The sequence below is a fragment of the Herpailurus yagouaroundi genome, unplaced genomic scaffold, assembly GCF_014898765.1.
Source record: "Herpailurus yagouaroundi ecotype Mexico unplaced genomic scaffold, PumYag 100, whole genome shotgun sequence".
In the NCBI taxonomy this organism is placed as follows: domain Eukaryota; kingdom Metazoa; phylum Chordata; class Mammalia; order Carnivora; family Felidae; genus Herpailurus; species Herpailurus yagouaroundi.
The window spans coordinates 54,347,556-54,361,589 of record NW_024412391.1 but is presented as its reverse complement, the minus strand read 5'-3'; the positions used below and the strand labels follow the sequence as shown (position 1 = coordinate 54,361,589).

The following is a 14,034-nucleotide window of genomic DNA, read 5'->3' as shown; positions in this document are numbered from 1 at the left end:
AGACTAGTGTGGTCTAATGGTAAATGTTTCTATGCCTATCTATCTACCTATCATCTGTCTATCCATCTAACTATTCTAACCAAAGGCCTTTGTGTTGCTACCACCCAAGACATATTTTGACCCTTATTTATTACCATACCTTGTTGCTGCTGTTGCAGTTGTTACAACCATTCTTTCCCTTTCTCCCATTACACTCTACTTAGGACATTTGTCAGAACTCTGAATATAGATTTGACAGTGGAGATGTGTCATGGACCAATCTCCAAAAGAAAAAAAAAAACTCGTTATAATTGAAATAAATCATATTTAAGAAATTACTTTGCAAAATTGGTCATCCTACTTGTTGTTTGATCACTTCAGCATTCTTCAGTGAATTGCATATAAAAAAAGGATAGATAGAAACTTTTCTTTTTCTTTGAATATGTCAACTCTGAAGGTGTAAACATAAGATTCATATCTGTAATGAAAGCAATATTAGAGTTCTCAAAATCGCAAATCCCCAAGGAGGTAATGCCTCAAATGTAAACACTGCTAGTTGCCTTTATTCACTTGATTCCTCTTGATGTGTTAAAAAACAAAAATGATAACAAGAGCCCTTATGAAAAGCATTTTTACGGTGACCTCACTTCTCCAGAGCATGAGCAGGAATTGGTATGAGGCCAGGATAACAAAAGATGGTATTTCTTTTTAAGCTTACTTCTGTAAATGTACCTTCCAATTTCCCATTTTTTTATGTTTCTCCTTTTTGGAAATAATTAATCTTTTGAGAAAATAAAAATTGAAAAGCATTTGCTCACTGAATTGGAGACTTTCTTTAGAAGAATTCCTTTCAGAAAGCATAGATCAAATCTAAGCTCATATTTTGAATATGGAAATTCTCTTGGTGATGAAAGTTATACTTAGTAAATGTGGAATGTGTGCTTCATACTTTAAGTGTTCTTAAAAATAATAGCCATGCCAGTGAACTTCAAGATGATGAAGTTTAATGGGCCCTGGAGTCTGAACAGATCTCACTGGTGGGATCCAAATATAAATTTGCAACCAGCAGCGTGTGTAGAATCAGCACAAATCAGTAGAGAATCGTGGTTCTGGTGGGAAAAACATGTGTGCCCGTCAGAGGAGTCCCTGGCTGGTGCAAGTGATTGAGGAATTGAGAACTTTGGCTCCACTAAGTACAACTGGGTGCTAGACAGAATTCCACTAGGAAATTTTTGCTGAGATTAGAATAGTTTGAAAAGGATGCCAAGAAAAGCATCATTGGTGCTGCTAAGACAGATGAAGACACGGAAAGTGAAATCATCCGACATTATACGGGATTCTGAAAGATGAGGAACTAATAAAAAGTGTTGTCTTTAGTCTTTGGACCTGCTTTTTTGTTTGTGTTCCTTTTCCTTTTCCTCCTCCCTGTCATGGTCAGTGGTTGACCTACAATTAGGTTCAAGTTATTTGGAATCTCTGGCACTAATGTCATCTGGCCTGGGAATTCCAATTAATTATTTTTGTGAAATAGCTACTATCTTAAAGCAAATCATTTATACTGGCAGAAGGTCAAAGCTAGTACCAGAGTTTGAGTGCCTAAAAACAAGTGGGAACATATCCCTTCTTGTCTTGACAACGAAAGCAATTAGGCACTACCACAGGGGAGTGTGGGATTCCTGGCATTATTGGCTTTTGCTTTGCTAACAGGAAGGAAAATGAATGATGTGGAAAGGCATAGGAAACTTAGCTCTTACCTGGATGGATCATGTCAGGTTTTGGTTTTCCCATTTCCCTGAATTTCATTTATTATTCTGGACAGTGCTCTAATTTTACAAAATGGTCATGAAAATACTGCTGACAGGTGAGTTTACATCCGTGGGCCATCATTGTCATCAGGAGACTGGGTCCACACTGAATGAGCAGCAAGAATCTGGGAAGAGGCAATGGACGCAGATAATATGTTAAAAAGAAAAGACATTCTGTTAAAGGGCGATTTTAAATGTCACAAGGCACCCCATGCCCTAACTTTTTCCAATCAATATAGTTACAAGGTAGTCCGGCCCTTAAACAAAGAATGAGAATATGAAAGTAAACTATGAAAATTAACATACTTATCATATTATTTCAAGTATTCAAATATCTTTATACTAACAAGAAGGCTATTAGTATATTAGGAACTTATAATTAAAGGCTGAATTGTTACCATATACTGAGTGGGTTATCTTATTTTCAATAGAGTCAAGGAAAGGAATAAAACCAGTCAACTGAAAACAATTATTTACTGAGTAATACTTTATTGATAGAAATTTAGGAGTTAAACAAGTCCTATGGTTTATAATCTAATAACAAAGAAAGGTTATCTATCTATGCCTTTACCATTCTCTGTGGAAAGCTGTAGACTTTTAGAAACACTGGACATGTCCTTGCAGCTGTGTGCCTTGCTGCACAGGGAGGAGACAGCAGCGTTTACACATTGTCTACTTTAGGTCAGGTGTTTTACACAAACTATCTCACACAATCTAGATTAAATGTCAGTGAGGAAAGCCTCATGGCAATCTTTTTTAGTGGATAAAAACATGAACCTCAAAGGGAAAAAATAATGCCACCAATGGCATATTGTTAATAAGAAGTGAAGTCTGGATTTTAAACTAAATAATTCTGAAGCACAAATCCGTATTTGATTTACTTCACCAATAAGCTAGAAGTAGAAAACAAATAAACATATTTTTTAAGTTTATTTATTTATTTTGGGGGGGTGGGAGGGAGGAGAGAGAGAGAGAGAGAGAGAGAGAGAGAGAGACAATGGTGGGGAGAGGCAGACAGAGAGAAAGGGAGAGAGAGAATCCCAAGCAGGCTCTGTACTGCCAGTGCAGAGCCAAGGTGGGGCTCAATCTCACCTCAGCAAAGATCAAGAGTTGGACACTTAACCAACTGAGCCACCCAGGCACCCCAAATCAGATTTTTAAAAACCTGTACTTTGGGGCACTTGGGTGGCTCAGTCAGTTAAACATCCAACTCTGGTTTTTGCTCAAGTCGTGATCTCAAGCTTTCAAAGGTTTTGTGAGTTCGAGCCCTGCAACAGGCTCCATGCTGACACATACGGAGCCTGCTTGGGATTCTGTGTCTCCTTCTTTCTTGCGCCTCCCCTACTCACGCTCTCTCTCTCTCAAAATAAATAAATAAGCTTTTAAAAAATAAAGATAAAATAAAAATCTGTACTTTTAGCCTTAGCACCACAGGAATAAAAAAAAAAAAAGTCTGCTTCATTCACACTTCATTCATTCATTAAGACTAGTTTGGAGCAGTGAACTAACCAAGGCCCAAGAAAATAAACAATAAAAGCACCTGTAGCCTTCTCCATGTCTTCTCACTTTCTGGAAAAGCCCAGTGTTTTATATTTTTTTTAAAGTGATGGCCAGTCAGGTGCAACCACAAAAGGAGACATGGGAGGAACTCATGAGAACAAAGATTATTATACTCACAGGTCCAAGACAGGAGGCAGGGCAGGCCAGGCAGGGTCCCATGGGAAAGACACCAGTGTGGTCAAGAGGTATAAGACAGGAGGCGAAAGCATTAGGGCAGAGCCTTTTCTGGGGTTTTCATGGGAAAGACAAGTAGGGCAGAGGGCACAGTTTAGAACTGGCTGGTTTGACAATTTTGGTGGGCTTTAAATAGCTGTAGGGGTGGTCCCTGGTAGCCTGGAGTCTGGTCCTGGGATGGTTAAAGGAGAGGAATATTTTCTCCTGGAGTGTATGTCAGATAGGGGAGGCATGACTTTGGTTTGGGTAGTTTGCATTTCAAAGGCATGCCTCAGGCTGGACCCTTTGCTATGTCTAAGAATTGGCTGGCCCCTAAAGGGGCAACCTCTCTCCAGGTAGAAAGGTTTTCTAAGATGTCAAACACAGTACATAGAAAATGAAAAGCATATTACAACACACTGGACCGCCTGTCTCACATGCCATGGTTATTGCTGTCTCTTAGTCTTCAAGTCATTATACCTTCAGGAATTTGGTTTGAAAATATATCAATATTCTGGACTACCTGATTAGTACACATTTTCCCTACTATCTCTCAGAGTGTCAGAGTTTGTTCTGGTTTGTTCCGACTTCCTTGGTATAGCCCAAACAACTCAAGAGAAAGGTGATCACATTATCCTCTGTTCATGAGTGAGCCTGAATTGGGTAGTGGTAACTGACTGCCCTTTATTAGTAACTGAGTCAAGAATGAACATGTGACTCTATTTTGGCCAAAATGATGTAAAAACTTCTGTAGAGATCCAGAGAAGCTCTTCATAGTTTTGCTGAGAAGGATTCATGGGGCTTCTCTCTCTCATATTGGATGTGAACTAAAACACATGTGACCTTAAGGCCTTGGGCACCCATCCATAAGCCTAAGGGGAATCATTCTCAGGATGAAGCTAGCAGACCACAGGAAAGAGCAGACAGAACTTAGAAACTAAAGGCATTATGGGGCTGGGGGTTCAACGATTGTCCCTCGGGGTGTCCTCTCACTGTTTGAGTTGAATTTCTATTGCACACACAGCTCCAAAAGTTTGCTACCTGCTACAGAAGCTTTAGAGAAGAAAAGGCTCTAGAGGACCCTTGCCCCTATGGTGGCTCTGGCATTTATCCAGGAACACTGGGTAGAAGCCCCACTATTCTACTTTTGCCTTCCAGAAGGTGGTATATTGAAGTGAAAGAGCACAAAGGAAGGCACTTTCTGTGAACCTGTCCCAGGAGTGGAATCACACAACAGGGAGTTAGTTGAGCATCTACACCATGCTAGTCACTCTCTGGGTCACGAAGGTACAACAGGAAAGCAAAATGAAATCTCCAATAACAAGTGGTCAACTGTTTAAAAAGGAGGAGAAGAGCAATTAACAGGTAAACACATAAGTACATAATGTCAGGTGGCATGAATGTTTTCATGCAAGGGCAGAAGAGTATTTTAAGTAAATATTAAAAAGTGCTGTGAGGAAGAACAGGAGTAAAAAGGAATCAAGGCATAGACAATGGCAGTGGGGGTGCGATTTTATTGAAAGTGATAAGAGAACGTCTTTCAAAGAAAGAACATATAAACAGAAGTCCAAAAGAACGGAGAGAAGCAGTCCTGAAGTTATCTGGAGGAAAAGTCTTCAGCATCTGGAACAGCAAGTGCAAAGGCCTCAGAAGTGGGACCATGTCTGGCGTGTGAGAAGAAAACCACCAGACCAGCATGCTGCAACAGACGGAGTAAGAGAAGTGGCAGATGATGAAAAAAGAGAGAGGGGATGCATGCCTTGCAGGCAGACTCAGAGACACAGTCTATCTAAGGCTTCACAGGCCATAATAACAACTTTGCACTTTCCTCTTTTCACAAGCTTTGGGCAGAGTTATGACATTCTTGCTGAGGTGAGAACATAGACTACAGGGAGGCACGGTTAGACAGGGAATGTGTTAGGAGACAAATCCAATAGTCCCAGTGAAAGAAAATAATGGCTTAAATTTGGAAGGCAACATGAAGTAGTGAGAAGTCGCCAGATTCTGAATACATTCTGGAAATTACTGAAAGATTGTCTGTGGAGTGTGAGACACACAGACCAGGAGCAGGGGAGGGACAGAGAGAGAAAAGGAGACACAGAATCAGAAGCAGGCTCTAGTCTCTGAACTGTCAGCACAGAGCCCAATGCAGGGTTTGAACGCACAAACCGTGAGATCATGACCTGAGCTGAAGTCAGACACTTAACTGACTGAGACACCAAGGCATCCCTTAAAAGCCTTTAGTTAACCATCTTTTCTTTGTATCCTTAACTGTGACAATAATGCATATATTTGTACATTGTATACATATTTATACATTTATATCTGTACATTGAAATTGAAATTAAAAAAAATTTTGATATATGTTCTTAAAAGTTAAAAATTTTATTCTGGATTTAACTTTATTATTATAATTATTAATATATAAATGACAAAATTATTATATTTAAAATTTTGATAATTAGTCATAAAAACATAAAAATTATTCTCTAAATACATCTCTTAATGAAGTGGATATTAAAGTTTATTCATTTCATGGTCTAAGGTTTTACTCTGAGATAATATAGTAAGATTTGGAATGGGAAAGAGCCATACCTCTTATTTCAAAAGTGAAAGTATGATGATTGGCATAAAGGAGGTGGAAAAGAAGATTTAACTTGTCTCTTGACCACAGACATATTCCCAGGCAGATCAGCTTTAGGAAAGAGTACATATAGAATACAAGGATATTGCAGTGAATTTCCGTAGAACTAGCTGTACCCTGAATACCACCTGTGATGAGAACCCCTTGTAAACTCTTTGGTACCTCTGGTACTCCCCTAGGGAAGAGGCAGGGATGCTTGAGAAGTTGACCCTGGATGTCAACGAGCCTGATGACGCTATGTGGTAGGGAAAAAGAGAGACAGAGAGACAGAGACAAAAGACAGACAAAAAGGATATTGAAAAGAGAAATGAGGCAAATGGAATAAAATAAACAATTTAAATTTACCATGTACTATTTTACTATTTTAGGTTGTACAATGCTGATAACGAGGTGATTGGTTTTTACACACTATTTTGTTTTAATTTGATTAGTATTTTGGGCATAAAAATAGTATATATTTTTTAGCTTATATTTAATTTTATAACACATATGTGTAAATTATAATAATCCAGGTTCAAATTTTATTATATACTTATTCAAATTATTAATTTCATTAAGTAATTGCTAAACCTACAGTACTGATTAATTTAATTCCTTCTACAAATATCACTTGAAATGTTTGCTCAATATAATCAGGTAAGGAAAATTATAATCCCTTTTTCTAAATGTGTTCATTTAATCATTTCTTCATTCAGAAAGCATTTATTGAGCACCTCAGAGATACCAGGAATTATTCTCATTTCTGGAGATAATAATATTGAATAAGACCAAGCCATTGCCTTTAAGGAGCTTCCATTCTAGAGAAGGAGAGAAATGAGCCAATCAACATATGCAATTTCCCACATGGACAGCCTAAAGTTTCTGGAAAGTGTATTTTTCCAGAATTGCGAACAGATATAACAAACACAATTTTATATATTGCTCACTTTTTAAATAAAGACACATATTATTTAACTTATTAATAAATGAGGAAACCTGTAAGATATTAGAACATGCTCAAAAGAGAATCCAGAGAACACAGATGTGGGAAGTTGGAGGTGATAAAGTGGCTGGTTAATAGATACAAAACTGACTTCTTGGAGGTGCTGTACACAAATTCACTTTTTATGGACAACAATCATTTTTGTTGCTACTGGTTTCTACAAATTACGGAGTTATAAAATAACCCAAAGATAACAAAATGCACAGATAACCTGAAAGGGAGTGCTAAAAAGGAAACCAAGTAATCTTTGGCCTGTTCAAGGTCTCTCATATTTTTTCCTGACAGTCTATCCCTCCTGTGATCATAATTATCTCAGAGATTATTCTTGACCCTAAAAATGGGCCATTAAGGTTGATCTGATTATTTACCCGAACACAGCAACAGTGTTAATTTATCACATAGGCTCCTTGAGTTTGCTTTGCAATTCCCAAGTCATACATACCATACTGAATAGCTAAAAAGTCCATAAATTAACCTCTGCCTGGATATTTTCATAAGGAATCTCAGATTTTACTTTTTAAAGCCTCTATTTTTTGTATCACAAGGCCAGGCATTTTTTACTGGCAGTACTATATATCCAAGTGAATTCCTATCTCTTGGAAGTTCCCCAAATTTTTAAGGATTCCTAGTCTTCCAAGAATTTTCCTTACTACCTTCAAGGGTAAGATCAGGACCCTGTAAGCCAGGTATCAGGCCAGTTTTCTTGGGAGAAGTGTGGAAGCATTAGCTACATAAGTAAAGGTTTTGTTTGGTTTTGTTTTTCCTTAAAGGCAGCTTGTCACACCTGATTTAGAAGTTTCAGTTTCAAATATAACACCTCAGGCAAGACTTTGTAGCATAGATTCTTATTATGCTTTTGCAAATAGTTCCATGACAAGTAAGAAAACATACTAAGTTTCTGAATTCTGGACAGGTGGTAGAGTGCGTTGAATTGTACCCTCCCAAGAGATAGCTCCAAGTCTTAACATCTGTGAATGCGCCCTTCCTTGGAAATAAGTTCTCTGTAGGTGTAATTAAGGTAAGAATTTGGATGAGAATCATCCTGGATTTAGGGACACATTGGCCACGTGAAGACAGAGACAGAAACTGAAGTGGTACGTCTACAAGCCAAGAAGTGCCAAAGATTGCCAGCCACCATCATAAACTAGGACAGATATGGGACAGATTCTCCCCTCAGAGCATTCAGAAAGAATCAATCTTGCAGGCAGTTTGCTTTTTCGACTTCTGGACCCCAGAACTGTGAGAGAACAAACTTCAGTCATTTTAACCCACCAAGTTTGTGATAATTTGTTATGGAAAACTTAGGAAACCAATACAGGTGGTTGGTAAGAACAAAATATGATTTTAAAATGCTGTATTTCAGCTTAAAACACCAGATTTTACTAAACTGATGCATTATAGATAGTTTAAGAAGAAAAAGCAAGGACTTCCTCATATCTCTAGAAAGTAGAAACTTAAAACTATACCAAGCAAAGAGTCACAATAAATTTTCTTCCTATGTTTTCTTATTCAGTTCTAGGAAATGAATTTTTATTTCTTGGGTTAGTGGTCTAAGTTCACAAAGGATGGTTTTCAAAGCTGTCTGTGTGATGTCAGCTCTGAAGCCTGCACTCAAGGGTCTATTCTTTGAAATGTCTGTCATTCAAACTGTCAGAGACCTTTGTCAATGATATAGCTCAGGCCTTTGGCTTATGGCAGAGACTTCAGGCGAGCATCAGAGTAAAACAAAACTATCTACAGACTTAATGGTTGTTGTCAACTTATTACCATAATCAATAATAGTGCCATCATAATATCAAAACAAAGGAAAGTAAAATTCTCTATTGGAGTATAGCAGGTAACTATTTTATAGAAATTTTGATTAATTTTCCTCCTGGGAGTAAAAATATATTACAGACAGAGAAGACATTGGCAAATTTCTGGGGACTGCCCATATTTCATAAAATTGACAACATTTTACCTAAACATGCATTATCTAGGAAAGGCTGTCTTTTCTGAATGGACAACTTTCCCCATGAAGCTCCTGCAATAATAACAGATCAAATGAACATAAAGTTGTCTCACTTCTCTTTATTTATAAGGTGATAGAACAAATCTTTGTGATTTCTCAGGCGACCTCTGGGACCTCTCGAAAAATAGTTTTAGGTATAACATATATATCCTGAAGATGTTCTCATTCTTTTCTAAATTGAGGGACAAATTTCAGGAAGGCAAAACTAAGTTGTTAGAGACAATTTGGGCACTTTAATAAAATCGAATAATGCGTATCTGAGAAACAATTCCTAGTTATCTATTTAATCAAATTGGCAATAAAAGGTTTAAAAAAATCTACAAGATATTATCATTGTAAGAACTTTAGCTCTTTCATAATGAGGAGGCTATGTTCTTTCTTTGTTGTTTTAATTTTTTATTAAATAATCAAGGACATCATAAAGTCAACAGAAAGCACAGAAAATTGTTCTGGTGAGACACAGTTTGCGCTATCTAAGCAGGTTACCGAAGAAGTGAAGAAAATTCTTTCATCATGTAGATGAAGGCATGGATCAGTGAACCAAAGGAGTAAGCCCATCAAAAGTGACCAAATATTCACAAAAATTTAACATACTTCATAACTTCTTTTCATATGTAAGTAATATCAACCAAAACTAATACATTCCAACTCCAAGTTTTGTCCTGTACTAGGCCCTTTCATATTCTGGATCACACTGACCCTTAACTGTAAGACAACATCTGATCTGAGGACCCCTGGGGAACACTTAGGAGGTCAATAAGGTCAAAACTATTTTCATCATAATATTAAGATGTTATTTGTCTTTTTCATTTTCATTCTCTCACAAGTGTGCACTGGAATTTTCCAGAAGCTGCATGATGTGTGATACTGCAACAGATTGGATGCAGAAGCAGGCTGAGAATCCAGCTGCCATCGATTAATTCATATATGAAAGACAGTTACAGAAATGTAAAACAATGTTACCCTCCTAACTACAACTTTACAAAAAGTTATTTTCTTAAATAACTATTTCTACTAACAAGAAATTGGTTTACCACTTCTATCTTAAAAAAAAAAAAACAATCAACCAGTGTTTTAAAATGTCACAGTTTTAAGTTTTAATGTGACAAATATTGATATTATAGCCCACAAAATAATGGTCTTTGGCCTCAACAACAATTTCTAATGGTTTAAAGGTATGCAGAACCAAAAGGTTTGGGAAAAGCTGAATTAGGAAAAATTGACTCCTTTTCCTTAAAAAGCAAAAGCACATGCAGAGTTGTTATTTCTCTGTCACTATTTTTCGCTGTATAGTCTTAACCACCATATTAATTACAACTTTTAACCAGAGTAACCAACTTCTATTTCTAAAGTCATGCAAAGAAATGCATTTCTTAAAATGCAATTTTAATATAGGCAATTTTTAATAGGATAAACAGAAGTCTGAATTATACTCACAGACAAAATACTAACATCTGGGTAACAACAACAAAAAATAGCTCAGGAAGATTAGGGGGACTGGACACAAAGGAGTCCATGCTTCAGAGATTAACAAAATTTCATTAAAATTGCTAGTTATCACATACAGGAATTCAATATTCACCAAGAAACAGGCTCCCTATTTTATGAATATAGCCAGAAAAATCTAACAAGAGCACAGGAAGGAGGCCTGTCAGAATAACAGCCAAAACAAATAAGCTTTAGTTAGGCTGGTGGTAGACTGACTGAATAGCTACACACTCCCCACCATCTTACACCTCCCTAAAGGGACGGGGGAAACTCGCACCTACCTAGAAGTTCACAGAAGATCTAATGACAGAGAGGAGCTCCAAGTGATTTTCTTTGTAAAGAAGATTAATTCAGCTAGGATGCGTTTTGTTTGTGGCTTTCTCTGCAAAGACACTAATATCAGCGCTGTTATTGGATCTTAGTAGGAAACAGTGGCAAAACAGCAGAATATAATCAGCCTGGTGAAGGGGAAGAGAGTACATATGGATGTGAAAAGTCAGTTCCACTTGAGGATTTTATAGGAACTGTCCTGTCCAGTCTGAGGAGGTGCCACACTACTACTAACAAAAGCTGTTCATGTGCTGATTGGCTGAGAGAGATTCTACTGTGTAGGTTTATGAGAAACTGCAAGTATAGTTTTTTTAGTATTGATAGTTATTTATTTAAGTTACATGAATGTAAAACACTGAGATACCAAATTTTCAATATCATATTAAGAAGTATTAGAGAGAATGGTTATATTCACTATAGCCAATACACCATACTAGAGAAAATCACACACCTTGTTCAGGAGTGTGACCTCACCTCTTTTGTGGAGGACTTCTCAGCCACATAATTAAAGCCTTAAAGCTGTGCTAGACCTTTTGTTTTTAAATGTTTGTTTGTTTGTTTGTTTGTTTGTTTGTTTAGAGCTAGTGGGGGAGAGGCAGAGAGAGAGAGAGAGAGAGAGAGAGAGAGAGAGAATCCCAAGCAGGCTCCATGCTGATAGTTGGGCTCAATCTCTTGACCAACCATGAGACCAGTAACTGAGCCAAAATCAAGAGTCAGACACTTAAGTGACTGAGCCACCCAAGCGCCCCTGTGCTGGACCTTTAATACAGTAAGTCCATTTCCAGAAACGTATCTTACAGAAACATTCAGATGTTGTCAAAGGGTGTTAATATAGTGTGTTAATTAAACAAATTAAGTTAAACAAACTAAGCATGCATTAATTCAGAAATGGTTGAAAAAAGTAATAGATCATCCATGTAATGAAATACTGTTAGTAGGTACAAATAATGATGAAATTTCATTTATTTCTCCATTCACCAAACAAACGTTTAAGTGCTTATAATATTCTAGACACTGTTCTATAAACTGGGCATACATAAATAATAAAACAGAAAAAAAAAAAAACCCTGCCTTTCTGGAGCTTACATTCCAGCTGAAGAGACAGAAGAAAAACACAACAGTTAAGTAAATATACATAGCATATACATAGTATATTATATATATATATGTATGTATACACACACACACACACACACATAATATACATAGTATATTAGTACTAAAAAGAAAAATAAAACAGGGAAATGGGATGGTGGGATTCATGATAGGGTGGCTGAAGGACCCATAAAGAGAGTGCAATTTGCATCAAGATGTAGGTCAGAGAAAAAATTACAAGGATATCTGAAAGAATATGCTATTACACAGAGGGAACAGCTAAAACTGATGTCCCTAAAGAACAACAAGGGGTCAGTATGGGCACAGAGGTGTTAGCAAAAGGTGACTCCTTAGGAGATGAGCTCAGACAGGAAAAGAGGTGCTAGTGAAGAAGTTTAGCCATTGGAGAAGATAAAACAGAGAAGTAATGGGCTCTCTCTAAATGTTATAAGATTACTCTGCTGTGTTAAAAATAAATTAGAATGAGCTAAAGTTAGAAGGAAGGAGAACAATTATAAATATTATGTGATAATCTAAGCAAGAGATAAAGATGCTTGGGCCTGGATATAGCCTGGGAGGTGGTAAGTGGTAAGATTCAGGGCTTATTTGAAAAAGCAATAGCATTTTTATCAAATCAGATGTAGGATATCAGTAAAAGAATTCAAAGATGACTTGAAAATTTATTTCTGGAATAACAGGAAAGATAGAGTTACCACTTACTGAGAAAGGGAAGATGAGTAGGTCTGCCAGATAATATCAATCAGATTCGAACGTCCACTTTGAAGTTTTGAATCTTAGGTTTGAGATGCCTATAAAATCTCCAAATAGAGATGTCAAGTAGTCAGTTGTATGTATTACTCAGGAAATCAGAGGTAGAGGCCAGCCTGGAGAGTTACATTTGGGAGATGCTATCTTGTAAATGGTATTTAAAGTCATTGGACTATATATGAGCACCAAGGGAATGGTTATAGAGAGACAGGAGAAGAGGTATAAGGACTGAGCCCAATAAAACTCTGAGGTTTAGAGACTGTGGGATTGAAGAGAAATTAATAAAGGAGAGCAAGAAGGAGCAGGGAGAAAAATAAAACCAGAAGTAGCTCTGGAAGCCAAATGAAGACAGAGGCTCGAGAGAAATAAGGATCTACAATGTCAAGTAAAGGTCAAGTAAAATGAGGAATAAGGACTGCACACTGAATTAGAAGTTAGTAGTGATCTTGTCATAGAACAGTTATAATAGAATGGATATAAAAATCTAACTGAATCTATATTTATTGATATGTAACATTTTTAAAGCCCATTTAAGGGAAAACTGGGGTTTAAAACAGTACATATGTGAAAAGTACAGTATGAACTCCTTAAACATATATATATATATACACACACACACACACACACACACACACACACACACACACATATATATGTGTGTGTGTGTGTGTAAACATATGTTGTATGTGTGGTATTAAAATGCATATACAGGAAAAGTATAAAATAAAATCCACAAAGAATTAAAAGGACTATTCTTCATCAAGTGATATATTAAATTCTTTATTCTGTTTTCTCTGTAGCTTTTTTTTTCTAGTAAGTATCTATTACTCTTGCAGTCAAGGGGGTGGAAAAAGCCTAAGAAATTTCCTAAAAATAAAATGCACCCTGAAATAATAAGATAATCTGCATTATGTTAAAAATATCTATAAGATAAAGAATGAGCTAAAATGATTTTTGCTTCCTTTTAAACAAGGAAATTTTTTGGAAAATGTTTGGTTGTAAAATACATTTGTATTTAAACACTTAAAGTAAGTTCATAGAACTCTTTATTCTTACACAGTTAATTATTATTTAGTAAAGAGTGTTCTTTTACTTAAAAATAAAAATCTGATTTCAATTGCTCTTAATGGTCTAAAAAGATGCCGCATTTAAAAAACTCATAAGAATATTCATTAGAAAGTTGTAATTTTATTCTTTTTCCTTACAAATTCATTCTTCT

The 14,034-nt window shown here is 36.5% G+C and overlaps 1 long non-coding RNA gene across 1 annotated transcript in view; it reads right to left on the bottom strand.

Moving 5' to 3' along the window:
* LOC121028673 (uncharacterized) overlaps positions 1-14,034 on the bottom strand; it is a 132,387-nt gene that overhangs the window by 46,630 nt on the left and 71,723 nt on the right. Inside the window, exon 10 of the long non-coding RNA XR_005789376.1 lies at positions 1,734-1,909. This is a non-coding gene — a long non-coding RNA (uncharacterized LOC121028673). The remainder of the gene's footprint in view (positions 1-1,733; positions 1,910-14,034) is intronic.